Here is a 24096-nt window from a genome sequence, read left to right as displayed (position 1 = left end):
AACAAACAGAAATGAAACTTACACGAAATTATGAATGTTGCTGGTTGACCAAAGATTAATTGACAGTGCATATATTTACTTTTTCTTCAGAATAGAAAATTACATTTACATTCCTTGAAGTGGTTAAAACACTTCTCTTGTGTCCAATTAACCCTTAATGCTATTGTCGAATCATTCTTTTCTTTGGGACATGAATACTTGATTGGCCACTTGCTTTCTCTTTTTCCCTGTGTTTTATTCTTTTGAAACATTGACCAGATGGATAGTTGCTATAACATCATACAACGCATTAGAAATCAACGCAGCGGCTATATCCATCCATGCATACGGCTGTCGCTTGATAGAACCCCAAAATGCACGAAAGGAAAAGAAGCTAAAAGCATTCCACCATTGACAAATGGCCATAAGAATTATTGCATGCCTTTTAAAATTCAGTGCATCTTTTGAGTCTTGACCTCCTGCAATCTAGGCAAGTAGTGTCATAGGTTAGCTCAATGGCCTTCTAACAATATCAGCTCCAACTTAACAAATAATTTCATTTTTAAAAAATGAAATTGCGAATCACCTTTTTGCTCATCATTGTCTGTACTTTGTATGAATTTGCTGCCAACTGCTTCCTGGAAATGGTTTCATTTTCAAATATGGTGGCCGAAGAAACTTTTTCCTGAACTCTGCTTCTGTTTGTTCTTTAACTAGTACATATGCGGCCAAGTTATCAATGCAAACAGATGGAAATAAAATATTAGTAAGTTTTTCGTATTCCTGGTACAGAATTTGATTGAAATACTTTATGCTTTCAATTAGAGAGAAAATAAAGACAGAACAGGAGAAGAAATCACCTAAAGCAGAGGATGATTGCAATTGCAAATCCCAGAACACCCAAGCTTTCAAAATTCACTCACACAAAAATCTATCTCACTATCCTTGCCAGTATCCTTGTCACCATACAAGTTTCGAGCAAACAAACTGAATTCTGGCAGTTGCCTAAATAAGCTGCTAAATATCCTTAGCCTGATTACATGGATAACTGAAACAACTTTACTGAAGTTTAATCTTAAGAGTTTCAAAACAGTGAAAAAGATGATATAGTTGATGACAAAAACCTCAGTTCGGGTTCAGGCTGATGAAAAGAAACGCAGCTTCTGACATGAGGACTTAAAATTTCTTGGCAATAACATGGGGAGCCATCAAAACCTAAAATTTCCCAATAATGCAATCATACTTATGGCTGTCACTTGATAGCACCTAAATGCACCAAAAGAAAAAGAAGCTAACTATGTCCAACCATGAAACGTGTTCAAACTTTTGGAAGAAATTGGTGAAAGGAAATGGTTTCATAGTCTGAATGAAGGCAAGATTGCCACAAGAGGTAGACTATTTTTCTTTGTGTTCTGTTTCTGTTTTATTGTAACAGATGGAAATAAAATTTCCTGATTTAGATAAATCAGCAAAAACATATAATTTATAGAATTACCTGCGTTTAAGCTTTCACTAAAAACCTTCTCTTTTCCACAGTCCTTCTCTGCCTGCTTCACGGGTACATTAGCACCAATGAAATTAAAATTTTATCTATCAACTGGTCAAAAGCCGAATTATGGAGACTTGTGAATTAGGCACTGGTCCAAAGAAAATAAGGCTGAAGAAGCTGCCAATAATTTACCTCCTTTTGCTTTATTCCCCAATCTAGCACCATTCTTACTCTTCACTCTTCGGCACTTCACTTGTCAAAAATGACTCGGTTCAAGGGTCTCAATGAAAGTTTTCTAACATTTGATGACAGACAGAAAACAGAAATTACCATCATTACACTCATATCAAAATTTTAGAAACTCTTGCATATATTCCAGATACAGAAAATGATTCAAGATACTTTATGCTTCCTAATTAGATAACAAATAAAAACAAAGCAGGAGAAGAAATTACCTGAGGCTGAGGATGATCGTAATTGCATTGCAACTGCTTGAGAATTTTGTCAAGGGCCTCCATTCACTTGCAACTGCCAACTGCTGCCTTGAAATAGTTTCATTTTCATTGGGTTCTGCTACTGGCAATACTTCCACCAATGAGCTTCTCATTTCATATCCTGCCCTGCTTCCTGCATCATATGATAAATTTAGTTGAAAAACATTGGTCACTCCGTTAAGGAAGCAGACCTTGAAAAGAAATCAGTCAACTCAAAATCAAAATTAATGTAGACTTATGAATTAGGAAATGGCCAAATTATCTAGGCATGCCAATAATTTACCTCTTTGGACATCAAACTAAGTCCAGTCGCGACAGCTCTATTCTGTGGGAAATTAAGCTTAATCTGAGGCAAATGTGAAATTATGTACATCACATGGTAACACAGATGAAACTATGCTATTTAGGTACGACTGTAAGATAGAAGGAGATAACAACACATACCTGCCAAAACAAACAATTAGGATTACCCATTAAATTTTTCAAAATATAAAATAAATATTAGATTGCGAACAAGTGACATATGCAGTCAACCCTAGGTCAACAGAATCTTTGCACTGAACCCCCTTCCTCTGTCTGACGGTTTATGGATGCTTAAATGTCATCTATAAATAGAGACACAGAAATATATAATTTAAAGGTTATATATAATTTGAAGTTCTAGAAAATCCAACATCTAGGGGTAGTTAATTTAAAGGTTAAAACATTGTAATCAGAATATAGAATAGCATTTAGGTCAAAGCACTAGAGCTAATAGAAAATTTATTGATTTTAACTTCTGGAGAATTTGCAGAACAATGTAACAGAGTACCCACATTAGGGGCCAAATTATGCAGTGGCATGATTAGCACAACAGCTTCACTAAGCTCATTGCAAGAATTTATATAATAAAAGAAAAAGAAGGATGTACTTCCAAGGGACACCTTCGCCGATTAAATATTATCTTATCTGGATCGTTAGCATTGTAATTAGAAACAATAATGAAGGAAGTCTCAAATCAATGAGTTTTTCATTTGAATAGCTGAAACAACTTTACTAACGTTTAATCTTAAGAGTTTCAAAATAGTGAAAAAGATGATATAGTTGATAACAAAAACCTGAGTTATCCATAGCGACAGTTTCAGGTTCAAGCTGATGAAAAGAACCACAGCTTCTTACATCAATAGTTTCTTGAAAATAACATGGGCAGCCATCAAAACCTCAAATTTCCCAGCAGCAGCTTAGTGCAATCATACTTACAGCTGTCACTTGATAGCACCTAAATGCACCCCAGAAGAAAAAGAAGCCAACAGTGTCCGACCATGAAACTTATTCAAACTTTTGGATGAATTTGCTGCATGGAAATGGTTTCATAATCTGAACAAAGGCAAGATTTCCGCAAGAAGTAGCATACTTTTGTTTGAGTTCTGCTTCAGTTTGATCTTGTAACAGATGGAAATAAAATATTAGAAACTTTTGCATATTCGTGGTATAAGAATTGATTGAAATATTTTATGCTTTTGAATTAGAGAACAAACAATGACAGAGCAAGAGAAGAAATCACCTGAAGCAGAGGATGATTGTAATTGCAAATCCCAATACACTCAAGCTCCCAAAATTTACTCACTCAAAAAACTATCTCATCATCCTTTGCCAGTCCACACCAGTTCCCGAAAGGTTATTATTCAACTCCAAAGCCAAACTAAATGTAGGTCACTTGTCCTGCAAAAGAATTACTCATATTGCATTAATAATCTTTTACAGTAACGTTACCCATCTCACAAATTAAAAATCGTATATTCATAGGATATGAAAATCAGAATATTAGAAAGTAAGTATTGCAGATTTCTGATATAGAGTTTGATTCAAAATGCTATTTACGCTTCTTAATTAGATTAAAAACAACAACAAAGCAAATCAGAGTAAGAGAAGAAATTACTTGTCAAAGCCCAATATGGAGGTTGGGAATGTGTGATATCTTAGGCCAGTCTTCTCCTTCTCCCTTGCGGTAACGTTCTTCCAGAAGGTCACACCCCCAAATGCGCAATTCCTTCAATGTTGTCGTTTGATGAATGTGGTCGGGCAGTGCCTTTAATTTGGGGCAGTAATTAATTTCCAATGAAGAAAGACGTGGCATGATGTTGATGACGGTGTTTCCCGTTCTTGTAATCCCATAATCCCACTCCTCCAATTCGTCCAGAGACTCAATTGAAAGTGATTTCAATTTGGGGAAGGCAATAATAACCGATGAAGATGAAGATGAGTCACGATGACCACTTTCTATCCCCAAAAATTCATCACCCACTCTTTTCACAGGCATAAACATTATGCTGAGTTTTTCAAGGGACGGCAATTTTCCCAAAGGAGGCAGCTGCTCGCAATTTAGGCACAAAGAGAGATCTAAACTCTTTAAGTTGGTTAATGACGTCATCCAGCTGGGGAAAACAGTGTTGCCTCGGTAGTACTGTATCTCTAATTCCTTTAAATTGAGAAGTGGTTGTAGGGCTTCAAGAAGAAGTTGATCGTCCTCGTTCTTCCTCCTTCCTCCTCCTTCCTCCTTCTTTTCAAACTCAAGGGTCAAACTGATGAGGTATTTCTTTTTGTCAAGTTCTAATCGCTTAGCCTCGCCCACATCTGATACATCACCCAGTCTACGTATACCACATACTTGAAGGTGTTCCAAGTTTTTAAGAGATTCAAGCCTACATGCTTTCCCACCATCAACACCTCCTCCTGCACTCACGTGGAACTCACCCAAGGTCCTAAGACCCGTTAATCTCCCAATCCCTACTGGCATGTACCTTAAAGAACTAGTACTTCTATTTCGTAAATGCTTCATGTTTATTAACTTCCCAATCCCTTCAGGTAATTCTTTAAGATTAAAACAATCACTAATATCTAACTTTTGTAGATTATATAACTCGCACAATGTCTCCGGTAGCTCCACTATTTTCTGACAAGACAAATTAAGGTATCTTAAATGTACCAGCTTTTCTATGTTTCTTGGAATCTCCAGAGTCAAAGAAAAATGTGTGTACGATCCGCCAAAATCTAATGCCCTTAAACTTGTCAATTCCCTAAATAATTCTTCTAGGATCTCACCATTTAATAATGAATGATCAGATCTACTATCGTTAATTAAGAGGGTACGCATTCTTTTAACTCTAAGAGTGGAAACAGGTAATGAAGCCCCTTTACTAAAGATTAACATTAAATGACGAACCTTCTCATCAAGAGAGTTTATGGTGTTTGGTTCCTCACTACCATTAATTTCCATCGAAAAACATTCATTTTGACTTACAAATCGGGCAAAATCATGTACCATATCATGCATCTTGCACTCTATAATACGATTATCATAACTTTTCTCAAACTCTTGAAAGAAAGAGCGAGAAGCTAAGATGCTAAAATACTCTTCACCTATAGTCTCCATCTCCTCATCTTCTTCTGCACTAAGATAACCTTGAGCCATCCACAATGTAATTAGTTTGTCTTTTTTTATATTGTAGTCTTTTGGAAAGACAGCACAATATGAAAAACATCTTTTTACTCTAGATGGCAAATCATTGTAACTCAACAATAAAGAGGACAAAACATCTTTCTCAATCTCTTCTACTTTCCATAAATCACTAGTTAAAATTATTTTCCACTCTTCTTCAGTTTGTTTAGAGCGCATAAGACTCCCTAATATCTTTGCAGCAAGAGGTAAACCTTTGCACTTGCCTGCAATTCTTCGCCCAATTCGTTCGAATTTTTCACGTTCCTCGATAGGCCTACCAAAAAATGCTATCTTGTTAAACAACAACCAACATTCCTCTTCAGCTAATTCCTTAATGGGAATAATATCTATGGATCCCATCATGGATGCAACGGACCCACTACGTGTGGTAACTATAATTTTACTTCCATGGAGACCATTCTTTAGACAACGATAGAATGGTTCCCATCTCACGTAATTTCCATCCCATACGTCATCCAAGACAAGAAGAAAGCTCCTCCCTGCAATGGATTCATCAATATGTTTAAGAAGAGATTGGAATTCACCTAAATGAGATTCACGACCATCCAAAGCTTCAACCATTGCTTTGGCAACCCTAAACTCCTCAAAAGTTTCTGATACACACACCCACATAATTTTGTCAAACTTTCTCTTCACCTCGTCATCATTACAAGCTTGTTGTGCAAGAGTAGTTTTCCCTATGCCTCCCATACCAACAATTGAGATGATATGGAGGCCTTTTTGTTGCTCGCTACTCTCACGCAACAGCTTGCTTATGAGTTCATTCTTCTCACCAACTCTACCACAAATCTCTTCCTCATCAATCAAGGAGGTACTCTGTACACGCCTTGGTCTTTCACCACTTTTATTGCCACTCTTAACAAGATTAAACATGTCTTTTTGAGTAGCAATAGCATGTAGCTCTTCATTCATTTCTTTGATCTTGTTGGCAATGTCATAACGTAGAAAGACTTGTCTGAAACCAAATTCTTCTTGTTTGAATCCAAAACAAGAGGCAGGAAAGCAGAAACATACCTTCTTTTTCTTTTGAGGAGCAGCAAGAGCATTGTCATCAACGCCACCCTCAATTTGCAATTTGTGTCTAGCTGTGATCCACTCATCCAACACATCTTCAATGTCGTAGGATGCATACTTGAGCCTACCCAGCCAATGTCTAACAGCTTTGTCCTTCACTTGCTTTTCCTCTGCATCATTGAGCACAGCTTGAATGGCTTGAAGGTGGCTGGTAAGGCTTTTCACTTCTTCTTCAACACCAACCACAAGTTTCACCTGTACCACCCCCGACCGAATGAAAAATTATGAAACTTTATGGACAGTCTTGTACATATTGCTAATGAATCCTATCCAAATTTCATGATTTTACGAACCTTCCACATAAGAATCGTGAAACGGATTTCCTTTCAAACTTTTGTCAAATTCTCAGTCACTTAACGAGTACTAAAAATCATGAACATCAATCTAAGCATGCCATAAAATGTGACTATCAAATCCTAAAAAGTTGGAGCCCAAAATCCAAGAATCATAAAAGATATAAATTCAGTAAAGAGACTATATCAGAAACCAAATTAAAATTTAAATTGAAAAGAAATTATATGAAGTCACTTACCAGACTCAAATAATGTAAGAAAATTATGAAATTTTTCAGAGATGAGTTTTTACTAAACATTAAATTAATGACTATTTGACAAATTTGAATGTTATGCAAAAAACTTACCTCAACATCGAACTTAGCTCAACATGGAATATTTATGTGGAGTTAAAATTGTGGGTTTTGATAATTTCTTAGATACGGGGGTTACAGTAAGTTACCAAAATATGGGTAGTTATTGAGAATATAAATGAAAAAAAAAAGTGGTTACTAACTAAATCACATTTTAATTAAATTCAATTCAAATTTCAAAATTTAAAATGCCTAAATGCGTAAAATAAAGCAAAGTTAATGTTTTCGATAAAAACAAAACCAATTAAAATCATTAGAAGTATTTATACTATGGGGGGTGTAACTTCGATCACCTGTTGTATTATCTCTTTAGCAGCGAAGGAAGTCAGCTGCTCCACGAGAGGGGAAACGATGGCATCAACCATGGTGAATACAAGAGGAGACAAATTGATGTTTGCAAAAGTGATCGAAAGGATATTGAAGTGTTTGTGTAAATGAATTCCGGGCTATTGCATTCTTATTTATACTTCATCATATGCACGGCTTTACTTCTCGACCACGTCAATAATAATAATAATAATAAATGGAGCATAGCATCTTCCCTTAGCTTTATTTCAATTGTGAAACTTTCACTTTTACTAGCTGAAGACAAGTATCAATACCACAACGGTTGATGCAAGTTATCTCTAAGAGAAGTAAGGTAGGTTCTTGACCTTTTGATCAAGATAGCTCATTTCATCATTTAGAATAATTTGTTGGCATATCTTCTTAATTTGAAATCTACATTTGAATAGCAATACACTTTCCTTGAAGCTTGTATCCCAATTTTATAAGTTATCCGCAGCTCGTACTCAATTCAGTATTCCACTGATTGTATATCTACTTCTTAGAAGTTTGAAGCGGATGGGTAATTCAAAAAATGAAACCATTTTATTTTATCCTCTCCTCATTGACCATATTTATTCATATATTTAATTATTAATAGAACTTAACATATATATGTGAAAAGTATTTTAATCACAAGCTTCATAATTTTACATGTGTCAACATCATGTTTCTTTGAGGGCCCAAAATGATCTTGACGGTAATCTTTGAGCTTAAGCATAACTATGAACGCAGTGATAAATTTCATTACTTCGTTTCTTGTAATTACAAACAATACTGGAGAAAAATCAATAATCGACATTTGCGTACACTAGCCGATTCAACCAAAAAAAAATCGCTTGATATTGTACAAAAAGTCCGAGATTCGGACCATACATCATAATTAGGAGGGGTTTGATTAAAACCACCTCTTCGGCGCTTGTCCTATCTGACCCATTCAAGCCGTGAAGAGCTAAGGACTTGAGTTAAATGTTTGATTGATTGAAAACTTTATAACTCCTGCAAGAGAGCAAAATAGATTAACAAACGTGAATCACAAGCAAGTAAACATGCACAAAATTAAGAGGCAGGCTTACGGTTTGCACACCACATATCTTCACGTCTCATTTTAGTTAACATCGTCATCATCCTTAATGTACTTCTCCTGCACTTCGGCTACTGTAGATATCTTTGTTAAGCAAAACTTGTCTGACCCAATTATATGGGAAAAGTGTGGATACAATATCTGGGAAAAAGAAGTTTCCATGATTTTGGTACATTTATGAAAAAGCATGAATCAACTCATCAAGCTCGAAGCCTACCTAACGGCAAAATTAGTTTCTCAAACGAACAAGTTAGAAGATGCAGATGCATATGATGAACCATAATTAAATAACCAAAAAGTTTTATGAATATGAGAATAACAAGATTGAAAATAGGTGAAAAGAAGGATATCCGAAATAATCCCAATCAACATCGCGAACGGCAATCTTGCTGAATTCAACTGCACTGGCATCCATGCCAGCAAAGATGTACCCATTGCTTTTACCTATCAGCTTCACAAGTTTTGCCACACTTTCCTTATCCTGAAGAGAAGCAGTCAACTAAGATCTTATTCACAAATAATTCAAAGAAACTCAAGAAAGAATTCAAGAGAAACTGGTGACCTGAATATCTAAGGTTGAAAAATTGACCAGACTGTAGACTTCTATTACATCACACAGCTCCTTTGTAAGCTTTCTGCAAGCAGATTTATTAACAGCTTGTAAATAAAATATATTTGAACAACAGATATTATTTATCTCCAATTGAAATTAGAAGAACACCATACAAGCAGATTCCTGAGGTTGAGTGAGGCAAGAGGCAATCAATAAGCATACTATCAAGGGCAATTATGGCTTCTTTTCATATTGGCATCTCAATGACAACACTGGATGAATTTCCAAGTATTCAGAAAGTGGTTTGAATTCATTGAAAAGAATGGCAGCCAAATACAGAACAGAATGTTGACTGTAACATATGCAGGTCTTAGATAAGAAGCTGCACCACATATGTCATCAAAGCATGAATGAAGTAGACTGGAATTCGATAACAAGTTTACCATCTGGGACCTAACATCTCCATCCAAACGACACCATATGACCCAAGTTGACAGACATCAATATGACTGTATAGTTGTTCAATTCCCCATGTTATCTTCTTTTCAAGATAACTCTTTCTTAAGATCAAGAAAATTTTATGAAACCACACATCTATATTTCTAGTACAGGCACATTTTAACCACTTATTCATTGAGTCTGATCAAAACAAAAGAGGAACTGTTTTTTTTCCCCATTCATTGTTACACAAGAAATTCAAATAAAATTTGGCTAACATATATGCTTTCTTTTGACTTCCGAGACAAGATATGGCAAGTTGAAATCTAAGGCTGTACTACGGCCAAAGCCAAAAATTGTTCACTTGCATCTAAGAGCTGTCTCTGGACAAATAGAATGTCATTTCCATTGACAAATTTCATAACATTTGTGTGGGCATTGCAGTATGGCAGTAGATGGCAAGGGGAGGTAACAATTGAAAATGATAGAAACGACAGTCAGAAATAGCAATGGACATAATTTGCATCATTGATTCAGCTAGAATTCAAACCTATACTTAGCAGAACGAGGGTCCTGACCCAGAGCATGCTGTAAAAATGACAAATCTTGCACATCCGTATAGTACTCGAGATTAAAAGCTGCAACATACCCAAAGTAATTGATTGGTGAGGAAATGTAGCAGATAGGAGCTTGTGACAATATCTGATATCTCAATCTAAACAAACAAGTAGGAGAGCTACACTTAAAACCACACCTAGCTTTCCATAATTCTCAATCAGGCCGATCTTAGACAAGACATTGACATGGGGGAAATTCCAGATGTAGCATCGTCGACAACGAGAGAAGCAAAGCACTAACATACTTCCCGGGGTCACTGCAAAGATGCGCATCAACTAGATGCACTGCAGTCAACTGCATGTGAAAGGAAGCAACTGAGAATTGCACAATTCTGGCATCAAAATAATAATGATGAATTCATCTCAACTCTTTGAGTCCCTTCATAGACGTAAGATGTAACAATACCCTGAGATTTAACTTCTTTATGAGTCTCATTATAACATTCTTGGCATTGGAATGAAGAAAAAATAATTCAACTTGGCCAGGAAAATCAAACAGAAGATAATGATCTGCAAAATACCAAAAACATTAACGTTTTAACAATTTTTATGAGTCTCATGACAGCATTATTGGCATTAGAATGAAGGAAAATGGCCACTTCTTACCTTTCAAAAGTGGTTCCAATTTCGACTGCAACCAGTCAATATTCTTCTCTAGATAGTCCATACAATACCCAAGACCTAGTTTATCATAAAAACGCCTACTTTAGAAACCATAGAACAAGTACAAGTGCATTGCATACAAACATATCACTGCAAAAAGAAAGAAGACGGCATATAAAGTCTACCAAATCATTGTCCATAAAATCTCAATAGCGTATGAACATAGCCACTCGATTGAAGTTAATTTCATGAAATTTGTTGTGAAGCAAAGGAATATCATTGCGTGATAAAGCAAGAAAGAGTAAACAACAATGGGCTGACTAACCTCCATTGGGACCAAGTGAATGCTCCATCATCACATCACTTAGTCTAATGAAGTCCTCAATATTCACAGCACACTCATATCTATATTAACATCAAGGAAGTTTCTGATTGAACTAATTATACTACAACAAACCACAGCATTTGTAAGAAAGTTCAATGACAAAGGATATGGCAAACTATCATTAGCAGGATCCGAATTGATACTTTTGTCATTTATTTTGTCAAATAAACACATCAATGACATTCCAGCACATTCTCATTTCCCTTTATTTTTACTAAATAAACATTAGAATCTCATTCTCATTCCTCATTTTCATTTTAACACATTCTCATTCCACCATATTTTCATTTCATGAAGTAAACGCACCATCAGTTCATAAAAATATAAACTGTTCGGTTTTCGTCTATTCATTTGAACCGAACATGGTAATTTCGATTTAATTTAGTTGTTCGGTTCAATTGAATATACAAAACCCATGATGTTAAACAAAAAGTTTGATCTATTTAGTTCTTGGGAATTTTTTTCAGTTAAATTTTTTTTATTTACGCATCAAATATTTATTTCATGTTAAAAAAAGTTTGAACTATTTAGTTTTTAGGAATTTTTTTTTCAGTTAAAAAATTTATTTATTTTTATTTACGCAACCAATATTTATTTACTTTATCTCCTACTTGTCATCTAAAGAGATACTACAAACGGATATCTAAAAAAAAAACTTTATTTTTAATCATGATAGTTTAATTATGATTTCTGAGATTGATTGTGGTATTTAATGTTTACTCAGCTAATGTTAATATAATTGAGGCTGAAGCCTTACTCTTTGGTATCCAACTTGCTAGTGAAATTAGTTTATCTTGGGATTCACTGCGAGTGCCCTAAGACTCACATTGAGTTGCTTTTGACTTGGATAGTGATATTGTCCTTTTGTCTCTGTAATAAAACAACTAATACTTCAGCCAGGTTTGCATTTAGCTGTCATAATTTATTGTATGTGCGTAAGATTTTCCACAACATTTAACTTGTTTTCTTTGAACTTTATCTTGAAAAAAATAAGAACCTATATTTCAAAAAACTAAAAGCATTATACTATAATAAGTAAGTTTTATATTACCATTCATATTTCTTTTCACAGTAAGGAATGCTCTATCTAAAAGTTACTAATTTTTTCAATTTTTAAAATCATAAAATTTATTGTAGGAGATAGAAAATTAAGACAAAAGTTTTATATTAAAAGATTACATATTAAAAGAATAATATTTGTTTAATAGTTTGGGTAAGTGGCTTTCAAATAATTTTATTTAGCTAATGTCACGGGATGAGTATTTTGCACAACAAACTCCTGTGGTACTTAAAACAACTTTTATGAGATAATTGCAAAGTAAGCCTTGAACTTAGGGTTGGCAATGGGATGGGATAGGGTGAGATTTACTAATCTCAGTCTCGTCCCGAATATGCAAGTGGGATAAAAAAAAGTCTCACTCTCGATATATTTTTTTGGGATAAAAATATGTCTCAATTGCATCCCAAAATAAATGGGATTCTGCGAGAGCCCATCCCAATTGGAAAAATTTCCATCCCTAGTTGGTAATGAGACGGGACGGGACGAGACTGAATTTGTTAATCTCAGTCCTGTCCCATATATACAAGTGGGATAAAAAAATTTCTACTCCCGTCCCTATATTTTTTTGTGGGATAAAAATGTGTCCCAATCCCGTCCCAAATGAGATGGGATCCCACATCCTGTCAGGAAAAATTATCATTCCTACTTGAACTTTTCGACTAGCTAAGCTATGATACTTACGAAAAAAACTAGAGAGAAGAGAGAGTAATGTAGTCAAAGAGAAAGCATATTATTCACAAGAGTGTGTACGAGAGAGTTTGGGAGCTTACAAATATACTTGATTTGTTCTTACTTCTTGTATGCTCAAATGGCAATCATCATGCCCTATTTTTAGGGTAGGCCTACCCTTGAATGTTTTATGTCTAGAGAGTTCTCAAAGCTCTTATGCTTAGTAACGCTTGGAGTGTTCCAGAAAAACCTATGTACAAGCTACATGGTACACTACTCTGGTAAATTCTAGAGATTTTCGAGCTATGTACAAGCATGAGAGTGTGTTACAGTGCATTGGAAAATTTTAAAATCAAATAAGCTAGCACAATTTCGTGCAATTTAGCCTCTTTGACTAGAAATCCTAAAGGAGATAGGGATTAGAAAATTGATTTGGACTTTGCCCACTCTCTTCTTTTTAAAAAATATTATATAATAATATCAAAAAATATTACACACACACACGGTATACCCAATCAGATTAGTTATCTTTATATATTTTTTGATAAGGGGGCATTAGTGCTACTTGAATCCACTAAAATATTTTTTATACCAATGTATTCAAGTGTATCTTTTCTTTTTTGCGAAATATTTTATTTTATGTATGATATCGTGTTATCTTCGCGATCATTATGATAATCATATTTTTATTTTTAAATGGGTGTGTATAGTATTTTAATAGATTTAAATATTTCCAACCTAAATAAATATTTCGAGCATGTTGATCATTCATGACAAGCAAATGAAAATAGATGCATGATAGTGTGTAATCACATTCGTATGAATCATATTATCACAGAAAAAACAAAAGGCAAAGCGAAACACAGAGTAAAATTTTCTCTTAGCAAAATAAAATGATTACAATGGCTCAAAATTTTTCTAACGCACTAGTTTAATTCTCAAAAATACATATTTACATAATGCCCAAGTTCATCTGAAGTTTGATATATGAGTTTAGGAATTTCTGGGCGACGGACGAGCCACAACCCCCTGACTTTTTATGGCCGATAATTAGCAGCTTCCCAAATGCATACTAGCGAGCCAGATCCATCCTCTGAGGAAACCCGCCAGCCTCATTATAACAATGCAAAAGAAGTACTATTATTGTATTAAACATCTTTTACAATAACATTTTAACTCAATAATAATCTTTGTGAGATATCTTAATTAGGCCAGTCTTCTCCTTTCCCTCTCTCCAGCGTCTGTCTGGCAAAGGACATTGAAAATACGTAATTCCTTCAACGTCGTCGTTTGATCAAAGTCGTTGCTTTATTAGCTTGGAAAAAAAAAATCATTTGAAGTATGAACAAATTCATAACTTCATAAGGATATGTTTGAATTCAGGTGTTATAATTTTAATCCACAATTGTCAATGGATAGATTCTCTAGCTGTGAATTGTAAGTGTTGTTGCTGAATGAACAAAGGTAAGCAGATCTAATTTTGGTAAACTTATAAAGAAATTAGAATTAACCCGCCCAATCCGTGAAACCAACCTAATCCGTGTGATTTTTTACGGGTTGGGTTGGGTTGGGTTGATAAAATGTACGGGTTTGGTTGGGTTGGGTTAATTTGCACACCATATATCTTCACGTCCCATTTTAATCAATGTTGTCATCATCCTTAATGTAATCCCAATCAACAACATCACGAACGGCAGTCTTGCTGAATTCAACCGCACTGGCATCGATCCATGCCAGCAAAGATGTACCCATTGCTTTTATCTATCAGCTGCTTCACCAGTTTGCAACACTTTCCTTATCCTGAGGAGAAGCAGCCGATTAGGAACTTATTCACAAATAATTCAAAGAAACTCAGGAAAGAATTCATGAGAACAGTTTCTCAAATGCACAAGTTATTACATCACAAATAATTCAAAGAAACTCAGGAAAGAATTCATGAGAAGCTGATGACCTGAATATCTAATGTTGAAAAATTGACGAGACTATGGTCTTCTATTACATCACACAGCTGCTTTGTAGGCTTTCTGCAAGCAGAATTATTAACAGCTTACGTATGAAATATATTTGAACGACAGATATATGTCTCCAAATGAAATTACAATAAATGTCATAAAGGAGAAAGACTTGTTTGAAACCAAAGCAAGAAGCAGAATGAGGGTCGTGTTAAACTCATTTCCTTTTTTGGTCCAAGTTACACGATAAAAGAAAAATAAAACTATTTAATATTTTACAGCAATTCAATTGATAAGTTATGGAAGTTCACATCAAGCGAAATAATATGATTATTTTCTCTAATATTGTCCAAGAATAGCCAGCATATATGGGTAAATTTTCACTCACTGCAGCCAGTCAACATGCACATAGATAAAGGAGCAAAATAAAATGCCAACAAAAAAAAAAAGAAAGAAAAAAGAAAAAAAAAACATTTATGGCTGCAAAATCTCAAAATTATAAACTAATGTCCTACAGATTCTGAAAATTCTACATAAGAAATTAGACCAAACAACAGTAATAAACAGATATGAAATTTATATTTTAAAATCTTCCCATTCTTTTTACAAACTCTAAGAAACAAAAATGAACCTACACAAAATTATGATGTTGCTGGTCGACCAAAGATTAATTGACAGTGCATACATTTACCTTTTCTTTAGGACACAAAATTACATTTACTTTCCTTAAAGTGGTTAAAACATTTCTTTTTGTGTCCAATTAACACTTAATGCTATTGTAGAATCATTCTTTTCTTTGGAGTTTGGACTACCAATTGAGACTTGAAAACGGTGACCAGATAGATAGTTGCTATAACCTCATACAACGCATAGATGGCAAGGTCTAATCATCTGCAATTTTCTAGATGCATGCAACGTCTTAGACATATCATTCAGATTCTAACGACGATTACTCCGCCGTTCAGGTTCTAACGACGACTACTCCGCCGTTCAGGTTCTAATATTTTATACTTTGAATGTAGTTGACTTACTATGTAACCCAAGATAGCCATATTACTCCACCCTTATAGTTTTACCATTTTGTCCTTTGAATATTTTGACTTAATAAGCAATCCTTGATAGCCATTTATCGAACTTGCGGCACTGAGATCCACATGGGCTTATTATGACATTAATACCTATATTTTAGGCATTCTTCTATCACTTTATTATTAATAGTTTGTTGTAGGTGTATTTAGTGAAAAATTATACAGCACTCTTATGTTAAACAAAATAGATAAATATCCCTCTCTATTGATTCTAGATTAGCTTTAGTCAACATGCACATAGATAAAGGCAGCAAGGAAGTCCATACAATATATCTAGAGAAGAATATTGACTATCTTCATGCAATTGTTATTATTATTTTCAATATAACTAGTATCAGAATCAATTATCCCTAATTTGACTCGCAGATTTCTCTTCTCCACCTATACCTCTTTCTATCATCTGTAATTAGTATCAACAAATCTTTTCTGGACAATTCTGGTATCATCCACGGAACAAAAAATTCCACCACCTGATCTCAGCCTCTAGTTACTGTATCCCAGCCAGGAATTTTAGCAGTTGCCTCACTCACCCTCTTCACAAGTCTCACCTGCAGTAATCATTGGGAACATTAGCTTTATCATGGTTAAAATCAATGGGGTTTTTCATTTGAATAGCGGAAACAACTTTACTAAATTATCCTCAGCCTGATTACATGGATAACTGAAAACATTTTACCAAAGTTTAATCTTAAGAGTTTCAAAACACTAAAAAAGATGATATAGTTGAGAATAAAAACGTGAGTTATCCATAGCAACAGTTTCAGGTTCAAGCTGATGAAAAGAACCACAGCTTCTTACATGAGGAGTTTCTTGACAATAACATGGGCAGCCATCAAAACCTCAAATTTCCCAGCAGCAGGTTAGTGCAATCATACTTGCAGCTGTCACTTGGTAGCACCAAAATGCACCCCAAAAGAAAAAGAAGCCAACAGTGTCCAACCATGAAACTTATTCAAACTTTTGGATGAATTTGGTGCATGGAAATGGTTTCATAATCTGAGCGAAGGCAAGATTGCCGCAAGAAGTAGATTACTTTCTTTGAGTTCTGCTTCAGTTTGATCTTGTAACAGATGGAAATAAAATTTCGTGAATTAGATAAATGTAGAATTATCTGAGTTTCAGCTTTCACTAAAATCTTCTCTTTTCCACAGTCATGCCCTGCTACCTGCTTCACACATACATTTAGCACCAAAGAAATTGAAAATTTATCACTCAGCTCATCAAAAGCCAAATTAATGGAGTCTTGTGAATCAGGTGCTGATTCAAAGAAAACAAGGCTGCAGAAACTACCAATAATTTACCTCCTTTTGCTTTATTCCCCAATCTAGCACCATTCCCACTCTTCAGCACTTGCCCTTCAATTGTCAAAAATGTCTCGGTTCAAGAGTCTTAATAAAGTCGTCTTACATTCGATGTCGGACAGAAAGCAGAAACTACAATCATTACAGTCATCAAAATTTTAGAGACTGTTGCATATATTCCAGATACAGAAAATGATTCAAGATACTTTATGCTTCTTAATTAGGTAACAAATAACAACAAAGCAGGAGAAGAAATTACCTGAGGCTGAGGATGATCGTAATTGCATTGCAACTGCTTGAGAATTTTGTCAAGGGCCTCCATTCACTCCCAACTGCCAACTGCTGCCTTAAAATGGTTCCACTTTTTTTTGGGTTCTGTTACTGGCAATACTTCCACTAATACGCTTCTCATTTCATATCCTGCCCTGCTTCCTGCATCACATCACCCGGTTAAGTAAGCAAACCTTAAAAAGTCACTCAACTCAAAATCAAAATTAATGTAAACTCATGTTCATGTAATGGTCAAAATAGTCAGGCATGCCAATAATTTACCTCTTTTGACATCAACGTAAGTTCAGTCACGGCAGCTTTATTCAATATTCTATCAACATCCTCGCCCTTGATCCCTTGTGAAGAAATTTGTCAATAATGGCAATAAGTGCAATCTGTGGCAAATTAAGATTCATTTTTTTGTTGTCCTGACCTCGAAAGGTTATTATTCAACTCCAAAGCCAAACTAAATGTAGGTCACTTGTCCTGCAAAAGAATTACTCATATTACATTAATAATCTTTTACAGTAACGTTACCCATCTCACAAATTAAAAATAGTAGGATATGAAAATCAGAATATTAGAAAATATGCATTGCAGATTTCTGATCTAGAGTTTGATTCTAAATCAAACTCATACGCCCACAAGAATTATTGCATGCCTTTTAAAATTCAATGCTTCTTTGGAGTCTCGGGACCCCCTGCAATCTAGGTAACTAATGACATAGGTTAGCTCAATGGCCTTTTAACAACTCCAACCTAACAATTAATTTAAAAAAAATAAAATTGTGAATCACCTTTTTGCTCATTATTGTCTACACTTTATATGAATTTGCTGCCAACTACTTCCCGGAAATGGTTGCATTTTCAAATATGACGGCAGAGGAAACTTGTTCCTGACCTCTGTTTCTGTTTGTTCTTTAACTAGCGCATATGCCGCAAAGTTATCAATGCAAACAGATGGAAATAAAGTTTTGCATATTCTTGGTATAGAATTTGATTGAAATACTTTATGCTTTTCAACTAGAGAACAACCAATGACAAAGCAGGAGAAGAAATCACCTAAGGCAGAGTAAGATTGTAATTGCAAATCCCTGTACACTCAAGCTCCCAAATTCTCTGCCAATAATTTACCTCCTTTTGCCTCAATCCCCAATCTAACACCATTCTCACTCTTCGTCGCTTGTCCTGCAATTGTCAAAAAATGACTCTCAAGAGTCTTAGTGAATGTTATTTAACATTCGATGACAGACAAAAAAGAGAAATTACCATCATTACTCTCATATCAAAATTTTAAAAAATGTTGCATATATTCCTGATATAGAATTTGATTCAAAATAGCTCACGCCCCTTAATTAGATAACAAATTACAAAAATGCAGAAGAAGAAATTACCTGAGGCTACGGATAAGCGTAATTGCAGTGCAACCGCTTGAGAATTTAGTCAAGGGCCTCCATTCACTGCCAACTGCCATTAATAAGCTTCTTATTTCATATCCTGCCTTGCTTCCTGCATCATATAATACATTTAGTTAAAAGAAATTGGTCGCCCTGTTAAGTAAGCAAACCTTGAAATGTAATCACTCAACTAAAAATCAAAATTAATATAGACTTATAGATCAGGAAATGGTCAAATTAGCTACACATGCAAATAATTTACCACTTTTGACACAACCTAAATTCAGTCACGACTGCTTTATTCAATGTTGTAGCACCACTCTCACCCTTGATCACTTGTCCAGAAACTTGTCAATAATGGCAATACATGTAATCTGTGGCAAAATTAAGCTTCGTTCCTTTTTTTGTTTTTCCTGCTTTTGGGTCCTGGCCTTGAAAGGTTATTATTCAACTCCAAAGCCAAACTAAATGTAGGTCACTTGTCCTGCAAAAGAATTACTCATGTTCCATTAATAATCTTTTACAGTAACGTTACCCATCTCACAAATTAAAAATGGTAGGATATGAAAATCAGAATATTAGAAAGTATGTATTGCAGATTTCGGATATAGAGTTTGATTCAAAATGCTATTTACGCTTCTTAATTAGATTAAAAACAACAACAAAGCAAATCAGAGTAAGAGAAGAAATTACTTGTCAACGCCAAATCTCGAATGCGCAAATCCTTCTTAAAAAATATCTATGTTGGGAATGTGTGATATCTTAGGCCAGTCTTCTCCTTCCCCCTTGCGGTAACGTTCTTCCAGAAGCTCACAATCCACAATGCACAATTCCTTCAACGTTGTCGTTTGATGAATGTGGTTGGGCAGTGCCTTTAATTTGGTGCAATCAACAATTGTCAATGAAGAAAGACGTGGCATGATGTTGATGACGGTGTTTCCCGTTCTTGTAATCCCATAATCCCACTCCTCCAATTCGCGCAGAAACTCAATTGAGAGTGATTTCAATTTGGGGAAGGCAATAATAACCGATGAAGATGAAGATGAGCCATGATGATCACTTTCTATCCCCAAAAATTCATCACCCACTCTTTTCACACTCTTCATGTCCGATAGGCCGAGTTTTTCAAGGGACGGCAATTTTCCCAAAGGAGGCAGCTGCTCGCAATTTTCGCAGGAAGAGAGATCTAAACTCTTTAAGTTGATTAATGACGTCATCCAGCTGGGGAAAACAGTGTTGCCTCGGTAGTACCGTATCACTAATTCCTTTAAATCCAGAGGTGGTCGCAGGGCTTCAAGAAGAAGTTGATCGTCCTCGTTCTTCCTCGTTTCTCCTCCTCTTTCCTTCTTATCAAACTCAAGGGTCAAACTGAAGAGGTATTTCTTTTTGTCAAGTTCTAATCGCTTAGCCTCGCCCACATCTGATACATCACCCAGTCTACGTATACCACATACTTGAAGGTGTTCCAATTTTTTAAGAGATTCAAGCCTACATGCTTTCCTACCATCAACACCTCCTCCTGCACTCACCTGGAACTGACCCAAGGTCCTAAGACCCGTTAATCTCCCAGTCCCTACTGGCATGTACCTTAAAGAACTAGTACCTCTATTTCGTAAATGCTTCATGTTTATTAACTTCCCAATCCCTTCAGGTAATTCTCTAAGATACAAACAACAACTAATATCTAACTTTTCTAGATTATACAACTCGCACAATGTCTCCGGTAGTTTCACTATTTTCTGAAAAGACAAATTAAGGTATCTCAAATGTACCAGCTTTTCTATGTTTCTTGGAACCTCCGCAGTCAACAACGGCCTTGAGTGGGGCGATCCGCCATAATCTAATGCCCTTAAACTTGTCAATTCCCTAAATAATTCTTCTAGGATCTCGCCATTTAATGATCTACTATCGTTAATTACGAGGGTACGCATTCTTTTAACTCTACGAGTGGAAACAGGTAATGAAGCCCCTTTACTAAAGATTAACATTAAATGACGGACCTTCTCATCAAGAGAGTTTGTGGCGTTTGGTTCTTCACTACCATTAATTGCCATCGAAAAACATTCATTTTGACTTACAAATCGGGCAAAATCATGTACCATACCATGCATCTTGCACTCTATAATACGATTATCATAACTTTTCTTAAACTCTTGAAAAAACAAGCGAGAAGCTAAGATGCCAAAATACTCTTCACCTACTGTCTCCATCTCTTCATCTTGTTCCGCACTAAGATAACCTTGAGCCATCCATAATGTGATTAGTTCGTCTTTTTTTATATCGTAGTCTTTTGGAAAGACAGCACAATATGAAAAACATCTTTTTACTCTAGATGGCAAATCATTATAACTCAACAATAAAGAGGACAAAACATCTTTCTCAATCTCTTCTACTTTCCATAAATCACTATTTAAAATTCTTTTCCACTCTTCTTCAGTTTGTTTAGAACGCATGAGACTCCCTATTGTCTTTGCTGCAAGAGGTAAACCTTTGCACTTGCCTACAATTCTTTGCCCAATTTGTTCTAATTTTTCACGTTCCTCGATGGACCGATCAAAAAATGCTATCTTTTTAAACAACAACCAACATTCCTCTTCAGCTAACTCCTTGACGGAGATAATATCTGTGGATCCCATCGTGGATGCAACAGACCCACTACGTGTGGTAACTAAAATTTTACTTCCATGGAGACCATTCTTTAGACAACGGTAGAATGGTTCCCATTTCAAGTAATTTCCATCCCACACATCATCTAAGACAAGAAGAAAGCTCTTCCCTGCAATTGATTCATAAATATGTTGAAGAAGAGAATGGAATTCAGCTAAATGAGATTCACGACCATCCAAAACTTCAACGATCGCTTTGGCTACCATAAACTCCTCAAAAGTTTCTGATACACACACCCACAGAATTTTGTCGAACTTTCTCTTCACCTCATCATGATTACAAGCTAGTTGTGTAAGAGTAGTTTTCCCTATGCCTCCCATACCAACAATTGAGATGATATGGAGGCCTTTTTGTTGCTCGCTACTCTCACGCAACAGCTTGCTTATGAGTTCATTCCTCTCACCAACTCTACCACAAATCTCTTCCTCATCAATCAAGGAGGTACTCTGTACACGCCTTGGTCTTTCACTACTTTTATTGCCACTCTTAACAAGATCAAACATGTCTTTTTGAGCGGCAATATCATGTAGCTCTTCATTGATTTCTTTGATCTTGTCGGCAATGTCATGACGGAGAAAGACTTGTTTGAAACCAAATTCTTCTTGTTTGAATCCAAAACAAGAGCCGGGAAAGCAGAGACATACCTTCTTTTTCTTATGAGGAACAACAAGAGCATTTTCATCAACGCCACCCTCAATTTGCAATTTGCGTCTTGCTGTGATCCACTCATCCAACACATCTTCAATGTCGTAGGATGCGTACTTGAGCCTACCCAGCCAAAGACTAACAGCTTTGTCCTTCACTTGCTTTTCCTCTGCATCATCGAGCACAACTTGAATGGCTTCAAGGTGGCTGGTAAGGCTTTTCACTTCTTTTTCAACACCAACCACAAGTTTCACCTGTACCACCCCATACCGAATGAAAAATTATGAAACTTTATGGAGAGTCTTGTACATATTTCTAGTGAATCCTATCCAAATTTCATGATTTTACGAACCATCCACATTAAGTTATAAGCATCCTATTTCTACTAAAAGGTAAATTAAAACAGAATCCTGAAACATTTTTCCTTTCAAACTTTCGTCAAATTGTAAGTCACTTAACGGCTACTAAAAATCATGAAAATCAATCTGAGCATGGCATAAATATATGACTATCAAATCCTAAAAAGTTGAAGCCCAAAATCCAAGAATCATAAAAGATACAATTCGGCACAGAGACTATATCATAAACCAAATTAAAATTTAACTTGAAAAGAAATTATACGAAATCACTTACCAAACTCAAAGAACGTAAGAAAACTATGAAATTTTTCATAGAGTCTAAGTAATAGCTATGGGATTCAGTGCTGAGTTTAGAATTAATGACTCAACGTTGAATATTCGTGCTGAGTTAAAATTGTGGGTTTTGATCATTTCTTAGATATGAAAGTTATAGTAAGTTACCAAAATATGAGTAGTTATTGAGAATATAAATGAAATAAAATAAAAATAAGTGGTTACTAACTACATCACCTTTTAATTAAATTCAATTCAAATTTCAAAATCTAAAATTACCAGATAAATAAAATAAAGCAAAAATATATAATGTTTTTGATAAAAACAAAATTTATTAAAATCATTGGAAGTATTTGTAATATGAGGGGTGTAACTTCGATCACCTGTTGTTTTATCTCTTCAGCAGCGAAGGAAATCAGCTGCTCCAAGATAGTGGAAACGACGGCATCAACCATGGTATTGGTGAATAATTTTGGATGACAAACGAGGAGAGAAATTGATTCGTGTGTAGCTGACTAGCTGCTGGAGAAAGTGATGAATGCAGATATTTTTGAAAAAGTAGTGGCTCTGTTTTAGTCACTCCGGATTTAATTAATTATTGTGTATTGACTTGCGTCAACTTTTTTTTTTCCACCCTCCCGAGTAACTAACTTCATTAGGTAAATGTCTAAAGGTTTCACTTTCAATTGAAATTTCTCCCAAAAAAAAATAATAATAATAATCTTGCAATGGTTGGAAATAATGTTACCAAGCAATAATTCATTTAAAATCAAATCATAATGAGAGAAGGATGGATGTTTGGTAATTATACATTTATGATTTATCACCTTTGGTTCATCATTGTCTTTAATATCTATGAATAGCATCGACGTGCGTATTGATTGCCAACTGCCGGCTGGAAATGGTTATTCTCAATGAAAGGATGAATTCGCATAAATATGAAGATGCAAGAAACGTTTCTTTGGGTTCTGCCTCTTCTTGATACCAATGGAGATATGTACCGGAAATGACATTTGGTGAATTAGATAAATCGGCCAAAACACTTATTATATAAAAGCAAGTAAACTTGAATTTGAAATATATATATATATATATATATATATTTCAAAAGCAAGTAAACACTTATTAATAAGCTTCTCTTTTTCATAATCCTGCTCTGCTGTGGCCTGCATCATATGATATATATATATATATATATATATATATATATATATATTAACAGAGAAATTCT

The 24096-nt window shown here is 35.1% G+C and overlaps 2 long non-coding RNA genes and 1 pseudogene across 2 annotated transcripts; all 3 read right to left on the bottom strand.

Annotated features, from left to right (window-relative positions):
• Positions 1–313: 313 nt before the first annotated feature.
• On the bottom strand, positions 314–909 carry LOC112098247. The gene is made up of 3 exons (XR_002905332.1): positions 840–909; positions 566–692; positions 314–465 (listed from the first exon to the last, which is right to left on the bottom strand). It is a non-coding gene; the product is annotated as an uncharacterized LOC112098247 (long non-coding RNA).
• Positions 910–1721: 812 nt separating this feature from the next.
• On the bottom strand, positions 1722–2436 carry LOC112098245. Its single transcript, XR_002905329.1, has 3 exons — positions 2246–2436; positions 1924–2095; positions 1722–1763 (listed from the first exon to the last, which is right to left on the bottom strand). It is a non-coding gene; the product is annotated as an uncharacterized LOC112098245 (long non-coding RNA).
• Positions 2437–10019: 7583 nt separating this feature from the next.
• Positions 10020–24096, bottom strand: part of LOC112098242 — a 61963-nt pseudogene continuing 47886 nt past the window's right edge.

This window comes from Citrus clementina, unplaced genomic scaffold, assembly GCF_000493195.1.
Source record: "Citrus clementina cultivar Clemenules unplaced genomic scaffold, Citrus_clementina_v1.0 scaffold_5, whole genome shotgun sequence".
NCBI classification, from domain to species: Eukaryota; Viridiplantae; Streptophyta; class Magnoliopsida; order Sapindales; family Rutaceae; genus Citrus; species Citrus x clementina.
This window is presented reverse-complemented; position numbering and strand designations above follow the sequence as displayed.